At 35.4% G+C, this 25,476-nt stretch overlaps 1 protein-coding gene across 18 annotated transcripts in view; it reads right to left on the bottom strand.

Moving 5' to 3' along the window:
• LRRIQ1 (leucine rich repeats and IQ motif containing 1) overlaps window positions 1–25,476 on the bottom strand; it is a 214,991-nt gene that overhangs the window by 80,331 nt on the left and 109,184 nt on the right. The window lies entirely within an intron of this gene.

Genomic DNA, 25,476 nt, shown 5'->3' with positions numbered 1-25,476 from the left:
AATGATTCTTTCAAATGTGTGAGATCAAAACTGAAAATTTATATTGTTTGATAAACTGTATGATCCCTGTAAGAAGTGTAAATCTCAGCTTAAGTAGCTCAGACCAAGTGTCAATATCGGAGGCTTTTCTCAATATTTATGTTTTAAAAATCATATTTTTAAGTTTAGTTCTAGTATATTTTTAATTCATAAGTTTATTAACTGTACAAGAGGAGAAAGTATCAAATGTATGTTAAACATAAAAGCTGTTATTTTAAGGAAACACTTCTTGACCTCATTAAAATAATTAACATTTCATAACATTATATTTCACATCCAAGTTATGGAAAAGCAAAAAAAAATTATCAAAACAAACTATAGTCAATTACATTTTCAGATCAGCAAAATGCACTTGTAAGAGTCTTCCTTCCCCTAATCCAATTGCCAAAGGCATTTTAGCAGCTCAGATAGGTGAGCAGAAACATTCCTGCCATACTTTCTGAAATGTACTTAGTTTTTTGAAAATCTTTTATGATTTTCTCATTTCTGTAGCTTTAAATCCTAATAAAAACAGAAGATTACACTCATACATACACACATACACACACACTCCACGCATGCAAATCTAATTGGAGTTAATTTTTAACATGACCATTCTCAAACTATCCTGATGAGTTATAGAAGTAATATCATTTGCATTTTATTTACTTAATTGCTTATTTTATAATCTGAATACCTCAAAGGAATAGAAAGTGAAATTGTGCTATGATCTTTTGGAGACGGCTCATGATTTTCCATCCTAAAGGGCAATAAAATCCATGGTTTTGACAGTTTTAAACATGATGAACAAATAGAAGGTAACACATTTTGATTCTCTCATACTTAAGATACGTAATTCCACTTTAAAAGGCAGAGTTTTAGTCAAACTGTCTTCTACTCCTTTAATTCTATGGCATTTGACTTGTTTCTAAAATTATCTGAGTTTCGCACTCTAAGACCTGGGTCACAACCTTATTTAGGGACAGGAAATAGTTATCAGGTCACTGAGTGGTCAAATGAAAAAGGATTTGAAATGCTTCAGCACTTAGGACCCTATTCATTGAAATGATTGACTCCTATGTTGTTTAAAGGTTGACGTTTCTTTACTGGAATTAGTCAACTTATGCCTACATGATTACAGCAATTTTAAGAAAAATCTGTAGAGTATAAACAGAAAGATTATGAGTCTAAGAGTGTACACGAAAAGCCTTATACATCTACAAAAAAGGAATAGTCATTAGGGTATGCACAGATATTTTACTTAAAAACTAATCTGAGGCCAGGGCTAATATAACTCCATTGGCAGGAGGGTGCTGTAAAACTGGGGGTAAACCCAGTAACCTAAGTTACTTTTCTATGTTATTTTTCTTCTAAAGCACACTTAAAACTTGCCATCCAAGTTTGCAGCATAGTTTACTGACATACAGGATCAAATTGTATAATTACTCCTATGTAATTGTGATTAACCCAAGCCTGTGATAAGTTTTCCTCTTTTATATTCACCTGATACTACTGCAAATGAACGCAATCTATTGCTGACGATGCAAATAGGCAAAATGGGAAGAAGCTGGTTCAAAATGAGTAAATATTACATTTGAGTCATTTAGCACTAGATCAGTTTCCCTATAGTCGATGATCATTACCGGAAATCAAAATTATCATTTTGCATGGTTTCCAAGGCCTTTAGTTGTTAGGGATTTTAGGCAAAGAGAAGATTGTGGCAGGAAAAACATATATTTTAAAAATGCATGAAAAGTGGTAGATGAGAATTAAGCCAAAGGATTGCTTGAGAAACTCACTTTCAAATGCTCAGAAGCTTAAGAATAGGACATTATGAAAACTCTACCAAAGAAAGGTATTCCATATTTACATAACTTTTATATATGATCACTAAAACTGAAGAAGTCGATGTTTTCTTCCACAAATGTTAAAAGAAGCAATCCTATCACTGGCAGACAGAAAGTTGGAGAATTAGGCACAGATTTTATTTTTAAGTTTTATTTTATAATAAGAAACTGGGCTATTAAAACTATGTAACCGAAGCTGGAGTGCGTGCACTGGAAGGCCCCTGCAGTCTTTTACAACTTTTCGGAGGCCTGGGTTGTGAACTGGGTTTGCACTCTGCCAGCAGAGCAGCTCTGACCCATGGAGAGCACTCCTTCAGATCAACACTGCCTCGGGCCTTTCTGCTTTCTCCAAGAAGTCTTACATTTCAGGCATCAAGTTGAATTTCTTCTGGAGATGATTAACCCAAACCCATGACAGATTTTTTCCAAGATATCCAACCCCTTATGTTTATTTTATCCTGGCTCTTTTTTGGATGTACTGGACACAAGTAACTTACTCATTTTACATGTTAAAGGGCTGGTGGAGAGCCATTAATTCCCTTAAAAAATGAGAAAATACTTCACTGCGCTGGGCTCTTATTGTGAGAACTCACATTAAATACATGATTTAAAATTTTAAGAAAGGTGTTTCTCCTCTGCTATAGAATTTTTAAAAGCATTTCATCACATCCCAAGATAGGGATCTTAGACTTTTTGGGAAATGCATTCTCGTGGTGTATTAAAAAACATAATGTTAGAAGGATCAGTTACTGTTTCCATAAGCCCGTTTGTAGGGGGTTTCAACTAACCTAAATCTTGGCACACACAATTTTAGTTAATAGTCAAACAGTTAATAGTCTAACTAATAGTCTAACTATTGACTAATAGTCAATAGTTAATAGTCTATTCTCCTTCTTATGTACCAACCTCCGTCATTGTTTCTGTTTCTACATTTTCTTATTATTATGGGTGAGATGAGTTGTAAGAAAATAACTCAGGTGTTTTTACATATTTCTCACAGGAACATATTTTAAACTCAGAGGTGATTGGATGACATTTTTAGAGATGACTATTAGTATTTTTTAAACAAGAACATTTTTCCTTCTTTGAAGAAACAGTGCAAAAGGGTAAGATTTTTATAGATTTTTGTTTTTGGAGAACACACACAAATGTCTTAAGACCTAAGTTTCCAAATGAGATGGCACTGATGATAATTCAAGTTAAAATTAAAATATTTTAAACATTAAAATATTCAAAAGTATAAATTAATAACATATACACATAGCAACAGAAAAACTCACTCAGTAATATATTTAAATATTTACTCTCCTACAATTAATAGAAATATCAAAGAAAAAACACATAAAATTAAACTTAAGGGATAAAGTATCTGTTAAGACAACAATTTAAGGAAAAATGTATAAATTCCAATTTAATATTGCATGCCAAAAATAAGAACTCATTTTATCAGATGGAGGTTTATATATATATACATGTACATATACATGAGAATGCAAACAAGTACAACATGAAATTGGAAAGCAGCTTCAAGGTATATACCCCAGCACAAACACAAATAATTCCATTTAAACATAAGCATGTCATTCATAAGTGGCAATTCTGGGACACCTGCACCTTTGAGCTTGATAAAAACTTTGAGTTTAGCATTTAGGCGGTGATAAAATGTTGGCTCTGTGGTAAATAAGCTTTAATTTCTTAAAATTAAGTCTAAATATTACTTATGATAGCAATTCACCTAATTAATTTGTAAATAGTAGTTGATATGATCTTTTCTCTTTAAATAAGAAAATCTCATATACGTCTTAAGGCACTGATGCAAAGAATGACAGGATATAGTTTAGAAAACTCTAAGGGATAATTTTATTTCTATGTAATATTGATGGCACCTCAAAATTGTCAAAAATTATAAATTTTACAATCACAAGAATTACAGAAAACCAATTCACTGCTTCACCTCAGTAATTCCAAGAGTGTAGGTTTCTTCTATTCTTCTTGAATAAAGTTGCAAAATAATTTTATCTTTACAAAACATATATCAATATCTGAGTCAAAATATTTTATCTCCAAGTGGGGGATAAAAACTAAGTTAATTTTTATAATTAGATTTATTACTGGAATGTTTAAAGATATCAGTTTCTTCTTTAATTCATGCTTCAATGGGCTACTTAAGTTCAAGACCTTATACAGAGTGAAGAAAAGAAATGACAAGAGATAGCATATACATTGGGGGTGGAAGGTTAATGCCAGAAGTGTGACTGATTGATTGACTGACATTACTTTTTAAAGTCTGGATTAAAGCTGCCTATCAAGTTTGTCCAGCTAAAATTTAGAGTAAAATGAATCATTGACCAGAATTTGTGTCTAGTCTATCCACCCAAGTATATGCATTTACCTTCACCTGGAAAATTCCTTTCCACGTAAAAATGATCAGCTAAGCAGAATAATAAATTTCCCCCATACATATACACCATATTTTAAGGTATAATGTTTCAAAATGTATCCAGTTACTATAATCAAATTCTAAATTGTACAAATTTCATTGTAAATGGCTACTGTTCCTGGTAACAACTGCAGTTAAAATGTATTGAGCTTACTATGCATTAGGTACTATTGCCAGCATTTTACACATACTGATCAATTTACTCTCACAGATGTGCATCATTTTACATCATTATGCCAATTTCATAAATAAGGAAAAACACAGAAAGGTTAAGTATATGACAAAATCATATTTCTAGCAAGGGATGGAGTTGGGGTTTAAACCTAGATGGTCCAGTTCCATAGCTATCTTAACCATCAGGTTAGTATCATTTTATAATTAAAATAATGACTTTGAAAACTCCTGTAGGAGGTAGTGAAGCTTTAGGGAAAATGCATGGGATCCCAGAATTCTATTAAACTACTATAAAAATTCTACTAAACTACTATAAAAACTCAACAGAAAATGTAATCATTTAGTTTTCTAGAAACATAAAAACATACCTTGACTTTAACATATTACTCATCTCTATCCTTCCAGAAAATGTTTTAAAAACTATGAAGCTTTAAAATGAAGGGATACTGTTTATAATGATGAAATTTTTCAAGATCCAAAACCTCACAGCTGGTGAAGCTTAAGTCGGAAATGATTAAATGAATTCCAAAGTTCGCTAAATAGATCCAAAGGGTGGCTGAGACAGTGGGACCTAACGCTTGAATATGAACACTGAATGAGTTGTAAGTTTAAGTTGGGAAGAGGCCAATATCTGACTTTGAGTAATAGCAATTGGCAGGAAGAGTGTTTCTGAGAATCCAAAGATATTTTTTTTAAGTCAGAACTGTTTATTAATTCAACAAATACTTATTGAGTGCCTAGTAAAAATGAGTCTAATACTGTTGCTAGGTTTTGGGGATGGGAAGAAACAGAAATATGACTAAGACTGGATCCATGACCTTGGAAAGATTTATAGTCAGGGGAGGAAATAGATAAAAACATATAGTATAGGACAGTATTAAAGAAACATAGGCAAAGGCCTACGGGAGATGGCGTACAGATGAAATGAAGTGTATCTGGGTCGTGAAGGATAAGTAGAAATCTGAAGCTGCAAAGCTGAGAGGAAACATTGGGGATATATAGTGTAGATACAGTTACAGAAATAGTTCAATATGGTTAAAGGATATTTTAGGAAGTGGGGAGATGATACAAGGTGGTGCTGGGAAGGTAGGCTGGAAACTGTATATAAAGAGCATTGTATGCTTAGGATTTTGAAATTTATTCTAATGGAAACAGAAAGGTATTTCAAGATTTTAAACAGAGGTGTGCACAGAATTATAGTTCAGAAAGACGTTGCAGAACAAACACAGATGACAGCATTTACAATTCTGAAAGATGTGCGGATATTAGAAGGCAGGCTGTTACCATTTTTCAATAGACATTGAGGGCAGTGGCTGATATGGGGTGGTGCTTATATTTAACAAATAAGAGGAACAGAATTAAGTATGATTCTGATTTTTCTAGGTTACGTGAGTGAATCGCTGATGATGCTATCAATGGAGATGGAATAAAAAGAATCAAACAAGTGCACAGAGTGGAATGAATTTAATACACTTCATGTTAGACCTGTTGGGTTTGAAGTGCCTAGAAAACTCAAAAGAGGGAAGGATGGGGACATTTAGTTGTCATTGCCCCTAAATATAAGCTACATGAGAAGATTAGGTAACATCTTGATCGTCTCATTGTGCAGCCACTGGAATAGGTCTGATTTGTACTTTGATGATGTTAGCTTTTGCATGTTTACGTAAGTGTAAGATCTCACAAAGTAAACAGTGGCTATACAAGTAAATAAATATGTGGATTGAATATACAATAAGGTCAGAGACAAAATTCCATGGGATACTGATATTTAAGGGACAGGAATAGGTACAGATGATAACTAAAGGGAGTGGCCAAATAAACAGGAGGTCCAGGAGAGAGTGGGGGATGAAGATGAAAGGGGAGAAGAGAAGTTCCGGGAAAAGAAATCCCTGAAGAAAGGGCAAGTAAAATGAGGGCAGAAAAGAGGTTCTTGAGGTTAGCAATGAAGAGGTAAACACTAGTTGCTGTAAGGAATGTAGTTTGAGAATGATGGGATGCACAGTCTACATGAGATCAATTTCAGGTTGTTTTTTGTTGTTGTTGTTGTTCGTCTCTCACTACACTGGGCTTCCGAAGCAGGAACTGAGTTTTACTTATGCTTCCAGGCTCAGGTACAACGAAAGACAGTGGAAGTTCAAAGACGTTTATTGAAGAAATAAAAAAGGCAGAGTAATTAGAAGTGATTAGACTGCCTGCGAAGGTTGCTGAGGGAAATAGAGAGATGGATGGGGCAGTAGCCTGAAGAGGAGGGTAGCATCACATTGTCAGTGGCAGCCCCGCAGCCTGTGGGATGCTGATTTCAGGAAGTTAGGAGACAGAAGTCTAAGAAACAAAAGACAGGAGATGACTAACCATGCAGAGTATCATGGGATCACGCAAAATAACATCCAAAGCAAGGAAGGACGGTTTAGCCTTGGAAAAGAAATGGGAAACCATTTATTAAGGGAGAGAGCAAGTTGCAGTGAAAGTTTGGAAATTGCTCATGGAAATAAAACTAGTGACCTGCCACATAAGGAGCACTGGGCTAAGCAGTGATTTCATTCCTTCCAACTACTCTGCAGGATAGGTATTACTCTTCTCACTCAACAGATGAGAAGCAAGTTAAACATTCCCAGACCTGTGGTCACTGTTTCTTTGCTTTTTCCCCCTCATCCCTGCATGCCCACTGTGTTTACTCTGGTTCATGCTGGACTGCTGCAGTGACCTTTTAACTGGACTTATTATGTTCACTCTTATTTCCTTTCTATCTGTTGTTACCCACAACACATGTTCCACCACCATTTGAAGAATAAATCTGACCATTCCATCTTTTGCTTCCATTGACTGTTGTTCTTGGAATACAGAAAAACCAAATCCTCAACATGGATGAAAAGGGATAGACTAACATCACTCCATTGCCAATCCCGTTTACTCCTTGTTCTCTGGCCATACCAGCCTTCCTTCAGTTCTCTGAGTGGTATAGGCTGTTCTTGTCTTCAAAGTCTTTCAGTAGGCCCACACCTGGGCCTGGAAGACTTGTTATGTACAACTTCTCTCTTTGCTTAGCTGCTCCTACCTGAACTTCAGATTCAGTGTCATTTCCCTTATCTGATTGGTTTAGATTCATAAAGAGAGCACCCCTTACTTTTCCTCCATAGAACTTTATTCAGTTGTGTCATTATATACTTTTGTGAATATTTATAAATAACCCCTGCTCCCACCTCTGCTGGATAGTGAACTCTATTACTCATGGTCTATGGTTATTTTATTCATCACTGTATCTTCATCTCTTTGCACAATGCCAAGTTCATGGTGGATATTCAGTAAATATACATATTGGTAGATTAAATAGGGAATTAAGGAATTAAGTCTTCTTTCCCACATTCTAAAAGCTAGGTCATTCTAGTATCTTCTAAACATTTTTTATTCAATGTATCCAATGACTTATATGGTATATATTATTCGCTCCAGTTGATTAATGAGAAAATTTAGTATAGAAAGGGTAAGTATCTTCACCAAAATTACACAAATTTGGGCTGGGATCCAAACTCAGTTCTATCTAATTCCAAGCTAGTGTATGTGTTTCTACTGGGATGGAGAAAGCAAAAATAGAAACAGATGCATGTAAGACTCAACACAAACAAACAAACAAAACTATGGAAATGATTCGATGCAGAGTTACGAAAAACAAAGCATAAATGTTACTGGTACCCATTTATAAATATTTTAAACTAAACAGAAATTACTATCCTTGTTAGACTTCCTGGTCTAAGTCAATATTCATTTAGATTTACCTACAGTACATATTCATCTTTCTTTGCTCTGCATTTCATCTGGAATCCTTTTCTTATTGCCTAACAAATGCCCATTAGTATTTATTTTGGACTTGGTCTATTGGCGAAGAATTCTGCTTTGCTTATTTAAAAATTCTTGTTTTACCTTAATATGCTTTCATTTATTAGCTTTTTATTAAAAATCAGACCCTTTAGTGGATGTTTTAAAAAATATCTTAATCATTAAGAAAAAGCATCAAGATTATATATGACATGTTTTTAAGAATGGAAAATGGGGGATCCCTGGGTGGCACAACGGTTTGGCGCCTGCCTTTGGCCCAGGGCGTGATCCTGGAGACCCGGGATCCAATCCCACATCGGGCTCCCGGTGCATGGAGCCTGCTTCTCCCTCTGCCTGTGTCTCTACCTCTCTCTCTCTCTCTGTGACTATCATAAATAAATACAAATTAAAAAAAAAAAGAATGAAAAATGGTTATCCTCAACTCTGCCCCTCCCAATCCCCAATTTACACTTCTTTTTTTTAAAGATTTTATTTATTTATTAATGAAAGAGACAGAGAGAGAGAGAGGCAGGGACACAGGCAGAGGGAGAAGCAGGCTCCATGCAGGGAGCCCGATGTGGGACTCGATCCTGGGTCTCCAGGATTACACCCTGGGCTGAAGGCGGCACTAAGCCGTTGAGCCACCTGGGCTGCCCCCCAATTTACACTCTTAAAGGCAACCCTATTCAACCATCTTTCTCATTTCTTTCACTATTGGCCTGCAAGTATCTTGATGTCTTTATTTTAGTATTTTCATATTATCTATTGACTCCACAGTATGAAAGATAAAGACTTAGCACTTTTACAACATTTCTGCCATACACATATATATCTCTTCTTCTCATTTCTTAAAAAACCCTGTGATTCAGTGTTTATCTTTTTTTTAAAGATTGTTTTAATTTATTTATTCATGAGAGACACACAGAGAGAGACAGAGACACAGGCAGAGGAAGAAGCAGGCTCCCTGCAAGGAACCTGATGTGGGACTCAATCCCAGAACCCCAGGATCACGCCCTGAGCCAAAGGCAGACACCACTGAGCCACCCAGGCATCGTGGTGTTTATCTTTTTATGACATATAAATATCATTTACAGCTTGGCCATATAGGGTACTTGAAAAGAAGCATTAATAGTTTGCTCTATGGTTTTCCCCTAGATGCAGGTAGGTATGAGAATTTGATCTTCATGTCAAGAAATTGTTAGAATTTAATCTATACAATATGCAAGAACAATGAGAATTCAGTTGTATCAGACCAAATACTTTTACTCATTGTTGATATTGTTTATTGGGCAATAAGCAAGTAGTATGAATGAAATGCAACTGAACCAGAAAATTGGGAACTAGCTATATACCCCTCAGTGGACTAGGTTACTAGTTGACAAGACTACGTGACATTATAAAAGCTATTGGGATCCTTAGAGCTGATGGCTTCCTTTAGTTGAAGTTGTCCACACACTTACAGGCTCGTCTCTCATGCCCACGTGTTTCCTAAGTGAAGTAGGACTAGGACACCAGATACTCTGCCCAGGTTGTCACAATGTCCTCTCTCCACTAAGCATGCTTTGTGGTTTCCTCTCCTTTGTCCATCCTTAAAACTAAGTAAATTTAGGGCCATATAAAGCCTATTGTGTTTCACGAATTCGTGTTCACTTGAACTCTGAACAAACAGCTGCTCATAGAAAAAAGTGGCACAGCCGTTACAGATAACATTTCATGTCTTGTGCAATTTTTTGTTTTCTCATATTTAGTTCTCAATTTTTTTACATTTAATTAGTTTCCCGTGTATGTACTCTCAGTAGTTTCCAAATTCTCTATTAGAAGGCTGCATCTACTATACATACAGACATTAGTATTCTATACACATATCTGTAGGTCACTCCAAAACTCTCTTCCTGAATTGTGTATCTCCTTTCAAACATGTTTGAGTACAGAAGACAATCAGGAAGATTTTTTTTTTTCTCAGAGAGATGATTCATGACGTTTTCTTTCATCTTGGGAGTATTCATTCTCTCAACCTCTGTATGATGTCATCCTGGGATCTCTCCTCACCATCACTGTAAATATTCCTTTGTCTCTTTCCTCACTAGATCTCATGTATTCTTTTTTTGTGTTTGACCCCCTTCATTTTTGTGTAGCAGCTCCTCCAGTACTTATCGAGCAAGTTTGCAAGGGAGATAAACTAAGACTTGGCGCATTTTCTATTTTTAAATTTTATTAATAGTTTGTATGTTTACAGAATTCTAGGTTGGAAATAACTTTTTTCTAAGAATGTTGAACATACTGTTCCATTATCTTCTGGATTCTGAGATTAACTTTGGGAATCCAATGCCTTTTAGATAACTGATTCATTGCCTGTGACCTGTTTTCTTTCTGGAGGACTCTTAGGCTCTCATCATCTTCCATCCTTTTATGACATTTTTCAAATACATACCTAACAGATGTTGGCTGGTTTTTTTTTGTTGTTGTTTGTTTGCTTTTTGTTTTTTGTTTTAAGATTCTATTTATTTATTCAGGAGAGACACAGAGAGAGAGAGGCAGAGACATAGGCAGAGGGAGAAGCAGGCTCCTCGCAGGGAGCCCAGCCCGATGTGGGACTCGATCCCCAGGCCCCGGGATCATGCCCTGAGCCGCCAAAGGCAGACGCTCAACCACTGAGCCACTCTTTAGTCCCCCAAACAGATGAGTTTATTTTCATTCCTTTTTCTAACATTCAATGGGCTCTCTTGATCTAGAAACTGGTATCCTTTAGTTTGGGGAATTTTTTGGAATGATTTCTCTGATCATTTCTTTCAACCTACTTGTTGTTGAATGTTGTCTCTTTTTGGATTCCCTATTATTTATCAAGGGTTGGACCTCTTGGAATAAGTCTCATCTCTACATTTTCTCTCATGTTTCACATCACTTTGTATTTTTGCTCCAGTTTCTGGGAAATTTCTTTAACACTATCTTCTAACACTATCTTCTAATCTTCTGCCAAGTTTTCATTTCTGATATCATGTTTTTATTTTCAAAAAGATATTTTTGGTTCTCTAACCTCTCTTTCTTATTATAGCATCTCACTCTTATTTCATGCATGCAATCTTTTCTTATGTCGATGATATTCGTGATCTATTTGAAGAATTTTTTCACCTACTATAGCATCTGTTCTGCTGATCCAGTGTCTGTTCAAGTTGATTATTACATTTGTCAGTTTCTTTCTCTATCTTTCATGTTTTAAATTTGCTTCAGATCCTCATTTGTGTGCTTTTATTTTATTTTTTAAAAGATTTTGTTTATTTATTTGAGAGAGGTTGTGAGATAGAGTGAGCATGAGCAGAGGAGGGGCAGAGGGAGAAACAGACTCCCTGCCCAGCAGGGAGCCAGACGTGGGACTCGATCCCAGGACTCTGGGCCAAAGGCAGACGCTTAACTAATGGAGCCACCCAGGTGTCTTGTGTGCTTATATTTTAGAGTAGGAGTCTGTAAAGTTGACAGGAAACTCTACACTAGTGAATGAGGCCTCTTTTGAAAGTTTCACTTTTAAGATGACTTATTTCAGTTCTATATTGGAAATACCTGATGTCAATATTTAAATGTTTCCTCTTGGACCAATAAGAATCTCCAGAAACACTCTTATAATATCTTTCCTGGAGGTTGGAGGTATGGCGCAATGGAATGAATGCTTGCATCTCCCTAAACTGCCTATGTTGAAACTCTAACTCCCTAAGTGGTGGTATTAAGAGTGAGGTCTTGTTAGGTAATTCGGGTTAATTTAAGTCACGAGGATGGAGCCCTCATGATGGGATTGGTGGCTATAAGAAGAAGAAAGAGATCTCTTCTCTCCACATTCAAGAGCCAAGGGAAAGCCACGTGTGTATATAATAAGAAAGTGACCATATGTAAGCCAGAAAGAGAGCTCTAAGGAAGTATATCAGCTAGTGTCTTGATTTTGGACTTTCCAACCTCCAGAACTTTAAGAAATGAACTTCTGTTTTTTAAGCCACCCAGTGTATGGTATTTTCTCATGGCCACTTGAACTGACTAAAAAATATGATTGTCAGAATTCTGAGAGATGAGCAGGAGAAAGGGTTGCGGCTTTAGCATGTAGACTTACATTTATTCTTAGTTTTAGCAAGGTGTCAAGGATGTTCCTGAGTCATAGATTCTGTGACTATCTAAAAAAAAAAATCCTTTATCTTATCTAAAAAAAATTAAAGAATTTTGCACAGGTAACCCAGATCTCTTCATACTACTTCCATTGGGACTGATGCCATCAATTCCTAAAACTTTGAAAGTTTGAAATAGTTCTCATATTTCATTGCTGGTTTAAGCTTTTGTTTTCTATTACTCATATATTTGTGTTCTAGCCTAAAAAATTATGTTGCTGTTGCCCCTTCTTTATATTCCTATATTTGTTAGTATGTGTCTTAAAAAAGTCTTCACAGTTTTAGTGAGGGCTTTCAGATCCATTATCTTAGCTAGGAGGCCTTATATTATCATTTAATTCTCAAAATATCATGAGAAGTTAAATCTGGTATTCCCAGTTATAGATGAGAAAACAAAGATATGAATCACACAGCTACTGAGTATCTACACAATTCAAACTTGAAATCTACTGTTAATGTCATCTCATGTAGCCTTCTTTAGATAGAAGACTCTGTTCTTGATGATGAACTTTCTAAGGTATTGTAATAATTATCTGAAACCTTGATAGGATTATTGGCAATCTTGAAAATAAAGAAATTTTCCTATGTAGCAAGTGGGTGGGCATCTAATATAGGTGGGAAGAGAGATTTTTTTTCATGGAGCAAGGGACAACACAGAATTTTTTTAAAAAGGCTGCCGTAGGCTTCTTCTCCCAGAACCATTATCTTTTCCCTCTTCCTTTGTGAAGTTTAGCTCTGGAATCCAGGTGTTTTTCTCCTTCTTCCTTGTGGCTAAACAGAGAAGCAGCAGGTAGGGAGCCTGGATGGCATGAGTGCCTTACTTTCGTTTTTTGAAAATGAAAATTTTGCTGGGTACAGACTTTCATGGTGGAACCTATTTTTTTCAGTACTTTAAAGATACCATTACATGTGTATTAGTTAGCTTGGGCTGCCATAACAAAATACCACAGACTGGATGCTTCAATAACAGAAATTTATTTTCTCATGATTCTGGAGGCTGGAAGTCTGAGATCAGAGTGCTAGCAAGTTTAGTCTCGAAGATGCCTTTCCTTAACTTGCAGATGGCCATCTCACTGTGTCCTGACATGGACTTTTCTCCGTGAGCATATACTCTTGATGTCTCTTCCTCTTCTGATAAGTATACCAGTCCTATTAGATTAGGGACCCACTCATTAGACCTCCTTTAATCTTAATTATCTCCTTAAAAGTTTTATCTCCAAGTATAATCAGAGGTTTGGGTCTTTCAACCTGTGAATTTGGGGAGGGGCACACTACATAACAATTGTCTTATGGATTTCAGGATTTCTATTTAGAAGCCAGCTTCATTATTCATCATTATGGCTCCTTTGAATAATAATAAACTTTTTTTTTCTGGCTCTTTAAAAAAAAAAGTGTTCTCTCTCTCTCTCTCTCTTAAGCAATTTTACCATCATGTGCTGCAGTGTGGTTTTCCTTGTATGTATATATGTTCTGTGGTTTATGGAGTTTCTTAAATCCATAACTTGAAGTTTTTCATCACTTTCAGTAAATTCTCAACCATTAACTTTTCAGATATTACTCCTACACCCTTCTCTCTCGCCACTTCTTGGATTATAATTATGTATGTGTGAGACATTTTGCTGTATCTCGCATGTCTCTTTTCTGTATTTTCCATTCTCTTTTATTTCATGCTTCAATTTAGATATTTTTTTCAGATCTTTTCTCCTGTCTAGTAGTGCTTTCCTCAGTTTTGATTAATCTGTAGTTAAATCTATCCATTGAGTTCTTAATTTCAGTTGTTGTGCTTTTAAGTTATAGATTTTCCTTTTGGATATTTTTAGGTTTAGTATCTATTAAAATTCTCCATTTCTGTTATATCCTTAAAGTTATTGTGTATATTTCTTTAAAAATATCCATTATCTGAAATCTCATTGGCTCTATTTTTGTCTATTTTTTCTCATGGTATTCAATGATGTTTCATCTCCTTCTATGCCTATTTTTTTAATTGTGTGCCAAATGCTGCCTAGGAAAAAAATGTAGAGATAATATGAAGCTTGAGTTGATGTTATCTATTCTTGGAGATGGTTTATGTTTGTTTCTGGCAAGAGGCTAGTAGAAAGTCATTTTATAATTCACCTACACTGGTGACATTATCAAAAGCTTTGCTCGTCTACTCAGTCTTTGTATTTCCTTCTTGATTTATAATTCTCTACTTCCTTGTTAATTCCCCAATGACTTCAATTAGATCCTTTAAAAATAATTTTTCTAAGTTTTAAAGCTGTTCTCTGAGGAGAATTGGTTTGAAGTACAAAGACTCCTATTACCAGAAGTGGAAGTCCTCTTGTATTTTTTAATGGAAAATGTAAAATCTACATGTAAATGTAGAAATGTAAATAATATAAAGTAAAGAAAATGTAAAGCCTACATATCATGGTTCATTTCAAGAACTCTAAGAGTTCTGAAATCCCTTCCCATTTTTTTCCCTTCCCATTTTTATTATTTATTTTTTAAATCTATTTTTATTATTTATTTTTTCTTTAAAAAATATTTTTATTGGAGTTCGATTTTCCAACATATAGTATAACTCCCAGTGCTCATCCTGTCAACTGCCCCCTCAGTGCCCATCACCCAGTCACCCCATACCCTCACCCACCTCCCCTTCCACTACCCCTTGTTTGTTTCTCAGAGTTAGAAGTCTCTCATGTTTTGTCACCCTCTCTAATTTTTCCCACTCATTTTCTCTCCTATCTCCTATGATCCCTTTCACTATTTTTTATATTCCCCATATGAGTGAAATCATATAATGATTGTCCTTCTACAATTGACTTACTTCACTCAGCGTAATACCCTCCAAGCAGCTCCATCCATGTCAAAGCAAATGGTGTGTATTTGTCATTTCTAATGGCTGAGTAATATTCCATTGTGTGTGTGTGTGTGTGTGTGTGTGTGTATCTTCCTTATCCATTTATCTTTCTATGGACACTGAGGCTCCTCCCACAGTTTGGCTATTGTGGACATTGCTGCTATAAGCATTGGGGTGCAGATGTCTTGGCTTTTCACTGCATCTGTATCTTTGGGGTAAACTCAACACAGTACTAGAAGCCTTAGCCTCGGCAACCAGACAACAAAAAGAAATAAAAGGCATTCAAACTGGCAAAGAAGTCAAACTCTCCCTCTTTGCAGATGAGATGATACTGTACATAGAAAACCCAAAAGACTCCACCCCAAGATTGCTAGAACTCATACAGCAATTCAGCAGTGCGGCAGGATACAAAATCAATGCCCAGAAATCAGTGGCATTACTATACACTAAAAATGAGACTGAAGAAAGAGAAATTAAAGAATCAATCCCACTTACAATTGCACCCAAAAGCATAAGATACCTAGGAATAAACCTAACTAAAGAGGTAAAGGATCTATACCTTGAAACTACAGAACACTTCTGAAAGAAATTGAGGAAGACACAAAGAGATGGAAAAATATTCCATGCTCATGGATTGAAAGAATTAATATTGTGAAAATGTCTATGCTACCCGGGGCAATGTACACATTCAATGCAATCCCTATCAAAATACCATGGACTTTCTTCACAGAGTTGGAACAAATAATCTTAAGATTTGTGTGGAATCCAAAAGACCCCAAATAGCCAGGGGAATATTGAAAAAGAAAACCAAATCCAGGGGCCTCACAATGCTGGATTTCAAGTTGTACTACAAACCCATTTTTAGTTTTTTAAGGATTTTATTTATCTTAGATAGAGAGTGAGCCTGTGAATGCATGCACGCAGGATGGGAGGGGGGCATGGAGGACAAGCAGATTCCCTGCTGAGCATGAGTAGGACCTGGGGCTCCATCTTATCACCCTGCGATCATGATCTGAGCAGAAATCAAGAGTTTGAGGCTTAACTGACTAAGCCACCCAGGTAACTTTCCCATTTTTTAAATCATATATGCACCATATATACATGTATACACACATGACACGTATTAAAACCATAGTATTAAAGAACTTTCATTAAGTTGTTAGGAGTTAATATTACAGATGAAATTTCTGCAATTTTTGCATGCAAACGGCCAAAATGACCTGTGATTTGAGTATGACCAGATTTTTTCTTTTTTCTTTTTTTTTTTTGAAGTGTATATATATATAAATATGTAAATCATATATACAGAAGATGTATACACACACACTATAGAATACCGAATGTTCTCTTTTGGTTGAATTTGGGGGGAAAGCAGAAAAATAAAACTATTTACATAAAGAAGTTTGGATAAAGAAGAGTTTAAGCAGCTCCTCTCTGACCTGGGATTACCATTTCCTGAATCCACCTTATCCACAGATAATTAAAAAAAATAGTTTGTTTCATTCTTTACTGGATAGGATTCCTAATCAGATTTTTTTTCTGTAGAAAATTAAAATGATTCTGAACCTTATATTTAAAAATAGCAAGATAGGGATCCCTGGGTGGCTCAGCGGTTTGGCGCCTGCCTTTGGCCCAGGGCGCGATCCCGGAGACCCGGGATCGAGTCCCACATCGGGCTCCTGGTGCATGGAGCCTGCTTCTCCCTCTGCCTGTGTCTCTGCCTCTCTCTCTTTCTGTGACTATCATAAATAAATAAATATTTTTTAAAAAATAGCAAGATAGCATCTAAAATATATTTAGAGAGTTTTAATTATAAGCATGTCACATACACATATTTTCTTTCTTTTTTTTTTTAATTTTATTTATTTATGATAGTCATCATAGAGAGAGAGAGAGAGAGAGAGGCAGAGACACAGGCAGAGGGAGAAGCAGGCTCCATGCACCGGGAGCCCGACGTGGGATTCGATCCCGGGTCTCCAGGATCGCGCCCTGGGCTAAAGGCAGGCGCCAAACCGCTGCGCCACCCAGGGATCCCTTTCTTTCTTATTCAATATTTATCGAGTACTAAATATATACCTGGCTCTACTCTAAGTGCTAAAGATATAACTGAATAAGATCTGTCTGACAAGAACCATGTCAGACAGAACTTATGAAGTCCCTTCATGAAACTTACATTCTCTTAGTGGAAAAATAACATATAAGATAACATATAGCAGTTTATTTTGTTTAAGATTTTATTTATTTATTTGAGAGAGAGAGGTGGAGAGGGAGAAACAGACCCCCCGTTGAGCAGAGAGCCTGACACAGGGCTCCATGCCAGGACCTTGAGATCAGGGCCTGAACCAAAGGCAGACGCTTAACTAACTGCCCCATAAGTAACAATTTAAATTAATAAATAGGACAATAGCATATAAATACCATGAATGGAGCAGGTGCTGTGTGATTGAGTAACCAAGTAGAGAGGAAAAGGCTACTTAGGCTGTGTTACAAGAGAAGGCTCTCTCATGGGACTAGAAACACAAACTAAACAATGAGAGAATATTTGTGCAAAGTGTGGAGGGCAGAGTTTCCAGGCAAAACAATGAAGTACAAAAGCCTCAAGGCAAAAACATTTCTTATCATATGAGGAACTGAGAAGGGATCTGACATTTACAGTCAGGTGGGCCATGATATGGAGGATAGCTTTTGTTCTAAGAGCAATGAGAGGTCATGGAAAGATTTTAGATATTTAGTTATATAAAAAGCTACCATATTAAATTTTTTAAAAGAGGTTAAAATATAGCTCTTGATCTTCCATTATCTCTAAGTTGGGCTTCCCACCTACTTTTTAATTTTATTTATTTTTGCTGTTGACTTTCTCCAAGTCCTTTTTTATTGGTCAATGAAAGAAAAAAAATGTTCATACAAAAACTAGAGAAGATTTTGCTAATTGGTCTTTAATTCTTTGTAAGTGCAGGCAGATCTTCACTTTTCTAATAAGAAAAAGTTTTGTTTCCTACCTCAAAATGTTGTTGTGAGGATTTCATTACTTGTTATAGATAAAATACATTGAACAATGCCTCATACAAGTGGCGGCAAGCAAGAGTAAAGAGACTATTATATTACATTTTATCATATGATGGATAAAATTTTATTCAAGGTGCTGTGGGAAGCACAGTGAGCAGTGTTCCAAACTAGAATCAAAAAAGTTTTCTTAAAAGATTAATGTCTGAAATGACAGGTATTAGCTAAGTGAAGAGATCTCCTGCAATGCATAGAATGGTGAATCTACTTCATCATAGGAAGCAGTATATTCAAAGACATTATATAAGCATCTTGAAGCTCCATCTGTATTTGAAACTATTTAAAGGTATTGTCTTTTGTGTTTTTATTCACCAAGAAAGTTTATGAAGCATCAATATGCATTAGGTATTATCGTAAGGGCCATTAATACTACGGAGATACATAGAGCTTAAAATTTAGCAGGAAAAGAGTAATTCAAAGTATAGTTGTTACAAACTGAGATACTGATGGACAGATCACATTTTATGAATATTCATACCCTTGTCTACTTTGACTAATATTGAGTTTTGTTCAGTAGAAATAAGATTGCAAATCAATGACTTTAGAGCATGACTTCAGGTATTTTTTGGCTGCTTGCATTTATTTTACCAGTCCTTAATATTTAATCGCATTGGTGCTATTAGCAATTCCTCTATGCAGCATTGGAAATACAAGACCTACTTTAACACAATCTACATCATGTGACTCTGTGCCCTAAGCTGGTATTAAAAGGAAGAAAGCTGGAGAAGAAAATGCTTGTAATCATACAATAAAGAATACCACAAAGGAAGATGGTTTGATTAGAAATGCTCTGTAGAAAAAAAATCATAAAAGTTAAACATCTTTTGAGTCTTCAATGCTCAAAAATTTAATACAAAAATATTTTAACATCTATGATGTAAAAGGACATATGGTATGTGTAAATCTTCAGTTTTATAAGAGGAGAAATAGAAAGCATGCTAGTGATGACAGCACCAGACTGAGAATTAAGAAAACCTGACATTAAAATCAAGTAAAATGTCCCAGGGAATGGAAGAACTAAGACAAAACTTGCCTCTCTGAGAAGGTTGTTGGGCCAAATCCAATTTTTTTTCCCCCTGGCTTGTCTAGCTTCCTTCCTTGGCTAAAGCCAAAAGTCTGAATTTGGCATTAGTTTAGAAGTAGCAAATCTTAAAATTTCAGCAGATTAGGGCAAGAAAGTCATTTAATTTATGCATAAATATGAAGAGTAAATGAAGCAAAAATATAGTGTCAGCTTTTGAACTGTGTGGAGATGTTCTCATCTATCTGAAAATTAAAATAGGTGATTGAAAGTGAGTTTACCCTTAGAGCTAATAGATTTGGTCCTTAGCAATGTAAGGTAATAATAATAATAATAATAATAATAATAATAATAATAATATTGAGGTAAGGTAGGAGCTAATTACAAGGCACAAATCAGATATTCATCGCTGTGTTGGTACCAAATTGTTTCTTAATTTATATCAGTGCAAGCTATGAGAAAGTAATAAAGAACAAAATTGATTATCAGTTTCCCAGAGTTTTACCTAACCTATTAATTAGTCTTTTTTTTTTTTTCTTAAATATTTAGTTCTAAGTTGTACATACATTTTAGGGTTATCCAAGAACTGTCACTCTTCAATGTCTGCATTTTGTTTGATTTTTGCTAGCATTGTTTTGATGAAGAAATTATCTCCATTCCCTTTCAGCCACTTACTCTCTGTATGACCTCGGGCAGATCACTTATCAAACTCTCAAAATCAGTTTCCTCATGTTGACAGTTACAATACCTTCCTTCAGAGTTTTTGAGAAGATTGAGTCAGAGAATTTAAAACTCTTAGCACTGCACCCAGCAAGAAGTACAATAAATACTACCAACTGCAAACAAGGGAAAAAAAATAAAGCTATACTTTTAAAATGACTGCTGCCAATGATTACAAGTTTCGAGGGTTTAACTATGTATTCATACTGTGGGTTTCCAGCATTTCACAAGTAGGAACTCATGTAATCCCCAGCAACTAGGTACTATTAGTATCCAATTTTACATGTGAAAAATAATTCTAAGCAGGTCAGTTAAATAATGTCCCCAAGGCCACACAGCCAATAAATGGAATCAAGATTCAGTCTGGGTTAGACTAACTCAGGAATCTAGGCTTAGATCCATTATGCTAGGCTTCTTTTCATACCAGTGATAGCTATAGAAGAGTAATGTCAGGGTTCTAAATTGAGCATTTCAACATAAAAAAGGAAACATGGTGGGAGATCTTTGAGGTAATAATCAGGAACGTGTTTCAAATTCTAAAGCAAAATCAGATATTGAAAGCAAAGGAGGAATTATGGGTGATACAGGATAACCAAAACAGTTATCTAACATTAAATAAATTATGAATAACAAATCAAGTAAGCCAATGCTGAACCTGTAAAGTCCTCAGACTACTGATACCTAACACACAGCACAGCATATGTATGAGGTTATACTGGGAGCAGATGTGGTCAAAGGTTTCCCAGCCTTCATTAGGCTAAAGCTCAAAATCTGGCAGTTAGACATAAATTGTCAACATTTAGTGAACGTTGTAAAATAGAAAGATATTCACAGAACTAGAAGAAACAATCCTAAAATGTGTATGGCACCATAAAAAAAAAAACGCAAAACAAAACAAAACAAAAAACAAAAACAAAAACCAAACAGCCAAAATAATCTTGTAAAGGAAACAAAGCTGGAGGCATCACAATTCTGGATTTGGAGTGATATTACAAAGCTGGTAGTCATCAAGACAGTATGGTACTGGCACAAAAACAGAACAGACACATGGATCAATGGAACAGAAAAGAAAACCCAGAAATGGACCACAACTATTCAGTCAATTAATCTTTGACAAAGCAGGAAAGAACAGCCAATGGGAAAAAGTCTCTTCAACAAACACGTTGGGAAAACTGGCCAGCAATACGCAGAAGAATGAAACCGGACCACTTTTTTTTACACCATGCACAAAAATAAATTCACAATGGATGAAAGACCTAAATTCAAGACAGAAAATCATCAAAATCCTAAAGGAGAACATAGGCAGCAATCTCTTTAACATTGGCTGTAGCAACTTCTTACTAGACATGTGTCAGGAGGCAAGAGGAACAAAAGCAAAAATAAACTATTAGGACTTCATCAAAATAAAAAGCTTCTGCACAGTGAAGGAAACAATCAACAAAACTAAAAGGCAACCCCCTCCCACAAAAAAAAAAAAAAAAAAAAAAAAAAAAAACAACCTAAAAGGCAACCTACAGAATGGGAGAAGATATTTGCAAATGACATATCAGATAAAGGGTTAGTATCCAAAATCTATACTGGGCACCTGGTGGCTCAATGGGTTAGGAGTCTGCCTTTAGCTCAGGTCCTGATCCCAAGGTCATAGGGTTGAGCTCTGTATGGTGTGATACATGGAGCCCCATGGTGTTGGGCTCCAGCTCATCAGGGAGGTCTGTTTCTCCCTCTCTGTCTGCCCCTCACCAAGGCTCATGCATATGCTCTTACTTTCAAATACAACCTTAAAAAAATCTATAAAAAACTTAACAACCTCAACACGTAAAAAACAAATAATCCAGTTAAGAAATGGGCAGAAGAAATGATTAGACATTTTTCCAAAAAAGACAACCAAATGGCCAACAGACACATGAAAAGATGGTCACTATCACTCATTATCAAGGAAATACAAATCAAAACCATGATGAGGGACACCTGGGTGGCTCAGCAGTTAAGCGTCTGCCTTCAGCCCAGGGCGTGATCCTGGAGACCCTGGATCGAGTCCCACACCAGGCTCCCTGCATGGAGCCTGCTTCTCCCTCTGCCTGTGTCTCTGCCTCTCTCTCTGTGTCTCTCATGAATAAATAAATAAAATCTTAAAAAAAAACGAAAAACAAAACAGCAATGAGATACCTCATCTCACATCTGCCAGATGTTGGTAAGGATGGGGAAAAAGGGGAATCCTCTTATACTGTTGGCAGGATTGCAAACTGGTACAGCTACTGTGGAAAACAGTACAGAGGTTCCTCAGAAAGTTAAAAATAGAACTACCCTAAGACCCAGCAATTATACTACTAGGTATTTATCCAAAGGATACAAAAATACCGATTCGAAGGGACACATGGACCCCAATCAATATCTTTAGCAGTTATTATCAACAATAGCCAAATTGTGAAAAGAGCCCAAAAGTCCATTGACTGATGAATGGATAAAGAAGATATCCATTCTAAGGTATTCATTCAAAGAGGATGTGGTATATATACAATGGCATATTACTCAGTCATCAGAAAAAAAAATGAATTCTTAGCATTTGCAACATTGTAGATGGAGCTAGAATGTAATACACTAAGCAAAACAAGTCAGTCAGAGAAAGACAAATAGCATATGATTTCACTCATATGTGGAATTTAAGAAGCAAAACAGATGAACATAGGGAAAGGGGGAAAAGTCAGGGAAGCAAACCATAAGAGACTCTTAACTATAGAGAACAAAACTGAGAGTTGCTGGTGGGGAGTGGGTGGGGGGGGGTGGCCTAGATGAGTGATGGGTTTTAAGGAGGGCACTTGTGATGAGCACTGAGTGTTACATGTAAGTGATGAATCACTAAATTCTATTCCTGAAACCAATATTCCACTACTAACTAACTAGAGTTAAAAACCTGAAACAAAAGAAAGATATTTTGTAAAACATGGACTATTAAAAGGGAATAATTCTTTACCTTATATCATTTAATATAATTTGGTATTTCATTAAATATTCATTAAATTTAACAACATTTCTTTGCCTAATAGAGGATATGCACCATCCTCTTTGTCCTGCTAGTGACATTCAGAAAAAAGCAGCAATAGTAATAAAAGAATTTTAGTACAATTTATAAGAGAAATCTTGGAAACCCCCATAAATAATATTACAAAGTAAAGAAGAAAATATTTTAAATTCAACTTTAAAAAAATCAGACAATATTATTATAAAATAAGTGGAAATTAGAGAGAGAAATAGTCAAATCATATCATCTAATTCCAACAAAACCAAGGAAATAATACAACAGTGCTGGCATGCCATTGTGCTGAGATGCTGTTACATATAGAATCATTCAGCCTAAACCTACAATGAAGTTTAATTCTGGTCTCCCTCACTTTTGGTGGAGTAAGATGCCCAACTATTAATTTTATTTGGATTTTTTAGAGGAAGAGTTCTTCCAATATTCTACAATGAGATTGTATAACTGCAAAAATTTTTTAAAGATTTTATCTATTCATGAGAGACACAGAGAGAGAGAGGCAGAGCCATAGATAGAGGGAGAAGCAGGCTCCATGCAGGGAGCCTGAGGTGGGACTTGATCCCCAGACCCGGGATCACGCCCTAAGCTGAAGGCAGATGCTCAATGCGAGCCACCCAGGTGACCCTAACTGCAAATATATTGAAATTAATTGACATGTACTCTTAAATCTGGTATGTTTTATATAATTCATGTATCTCAAAAGACCTGATTTTAAAATGTGCCCTCTACTGGGAAACTGGGGTGAGTCAGGCTACTAATGTGGAAGTCTACGGGTCTTCCTGGCCAGTTACAAAACAGTGTGAGTCTAGGAGGCTTGTGAGGCCAGCAGCAGGTGAGGACACCACAGGATTCAACCTGGCCAACAAGCCAACAATGATCAAATTAACTTTGCCTCACTCTTTTCCTCTTAAAAAAAAAAAAAAAAAAAAAAAAAAGAAGACAGGAATAAACATACTGGCTGAAGAAAAAACGTTTTTCAATGTACAACTGTTTTTGCCAAACCCATTTCTTCAAAACAAAAATAAAAACAAACCCACCAACCCTGAAAATACCTATCAGTCACTAGAGTATCTGGTACACACATAGTGACCATTAAGTGAAATGAATGAAATGTAAATGTACTTGAGGTTGCAGGGGAAAAAGGAAACTAAACCAAACACAATTCATATAGGGGAAAGTAAACAAAAACATATAACTTCATATCATGAAGCACAGAAATGTTTCATGTTCTACAGGCCACTCTATTTCTACTGCTAATTGAACTATTCCTAGTATATTTTATATTAGTACACAAATCCATAAATATACCATATAAGCATATATACTATTCTAGATGACAACATGTCTTCACATTTCACAGAACAAGAGATAATGCAGTAGAACATGCTCGGACAGATTTCTCCCTTCTAATGCTGAGATGCATGCTAATTTAAAGGGCAAAAATGCCCCCTTTATCTTTCTTACTAGGCAATGTCTTTGTAAAGTAACAATCCTTCTATTTAATAGGTAATATCTCTGGTATTGTTATTGATTTCAGCAGACTTCTGACTCTTACAGTGAATTGGTGAAATTAACATTGTAATAAGATAATTAAGTGATTAGAACCCAAGCTTTATTTTCTATTGAAAACATATTTTAATTGTATTAAAATACTACTTGATAAGACTTTTTTTTTTTAATACTGTTTTTTGACACCTTCAATGGCTACCAAATTTTTAAAATGTTTTTCTCTGGAAAATTTTTAATATTAAAAAAATTGACTGATAGAGTAAACCTCCATATACCATCATCTATTGATCCAACAATTTCAATACTTTGCTATGCTTGTTTTACCTATCTTCTTATGTATATATTTATTACTATATGCCTTAAAGAAAATTCTATACCCCATGTCTTCCATTGCTACATATTTAAAAGGCATCTCTAGAAAATTATAAAACTGACGTTAGTCAAATTTTTCTTTAGTTTGAGACATTACTAAGTAGAAATGTAAATCAAAGTATCTATTTGCAATCATACTAAAATAATGTTTAAAATTTAAGATTTTATTTAAAAGACAAAGTATTTAAAATTCTAAGTGGCCCACTTCCATTCAAATATATTTTTTCCTATTATAAATTATCATCCAAAAGTATAGACATAATTATGAACATTTAACTATTAAAGAAAAAGCAATGGCAAACTTATAAGTCATGTTTGTTTCTCTATTATATTTAAATATTTGTTTGATAATATAAGTCCATAATTCTTCCAAATGCTTAAATAAGAAATATAATCTGCCCTTTAAATGTATAAATCCTTTACCCCAAAATGAGTAGGGCAAGCTTCACATATAGTAAAATATTTAAAATTCCAGAGT

The sequence above is a fragment of the Canis lupus genome, chromosome 15, assembly GCF_003254725.2.
Source record: "Canis lupus dingo isolate Sandy chromosome 15, ASM325472v2, whole genome shotgun sequence".
NCBI lineage: Eukaryota > Metazoa > Chordata > Mammalia > Carnivora > Canidae > Canis > Canis lupus.
This window is presented reverse-complemented; position numbering and strand designations above follow the sequence as displayed.